Below are 958 nucleotides of genomic sequence, written 5' to 3' on the forward strand. Positions count from 1 at the left end.
AAAAGCTGGAGTGTTTTACTTACATTCTTTTTTTTGCCAAACTTTGAACTATTTAAGCTTGAATTTTCAGGGTGTGTTTTTCAGGCTGGTTCTTTTTTTTGCTGGAAAATCTTGGTCAAAACTGGCTGGCTATTTCTAAACCTCCAGGAAACAAACATGCTGCTTTGATTTTGAAAACTGATGGCTTTTTTTTTTTTTTGTATCTTGGAAGTTCGAGCAGCAACTTGAAATTTGGCAAGGAGGTAGCCTTTGAGTCAACATTGTGCCTTTTGTTACTTGTGTGAAAATATGCCCCAGTAAGGCCAGTTGGAAAGTTTTGAGGAATTACGGGTCACATGTAGACAGCAGCCATTTTCTACATCTCAAAAGCTGAAATATCCGAGGTTTCTGTCAAAACTCTCCAAGCACTTAATGCTGTCCAGTTGTTAATGAGCAGTTCCCAAGGAGTAACTGAGCGTCCGGGACCTCCTTACAACCCACCTCGTATCTCAGAGCAAGTGGATATGCTCTATCCTAGGGCTATGAAGACAAAATCTGAATTTCCCTGTAATTACGGCCTTAGCCTGGGGCACAGGTAATGGAGCTGGGGTGGGGACCATGTGTCAAGAAAAATACAGCAGTGACTTGCGGCATAAAAGGGACAACTTCTGGGAGCTGTCAATACTGTAGCTGGTCCACACAGCAGATGACAATCTCCCAGTCCTCAACTAGCGTAGCCCTTAACCCAAGCATCAGAGGACTGTCTGATGGGTTACGATCCTGCCGATTAATCAGAGAGGCACCCACGGCACGTCATGTGCTGACAGCTTGCTGTGTTTAACAAACGAGGGAATTACATAGCCTAAACCAAAACGCACAAGAAAAAGGTCAAAATCAATCCCAACCAGAACACCCTCTTCAGTTCAGTAGAAAACCCCTATAAATAGAAAATGGGAGCAATATTCAAGGCATATAAATA

Source organism: Egretta garzetta, unplaced genomic scaffold (assembly GCF_000687185.1).
Source record: "Egretta garzetta isolate BGI_Z169 unplaced genomic scaffold, ASM68718v1 scaffold70, whole genome shotgun sequence".
NCBI classification, from domain to species: domain Eukaryota; kingdom Metazoa; phylum Chordata; class Aves; order Pelecaniformes; family Ardeidae; genus Egretta; species Egretta garzetta.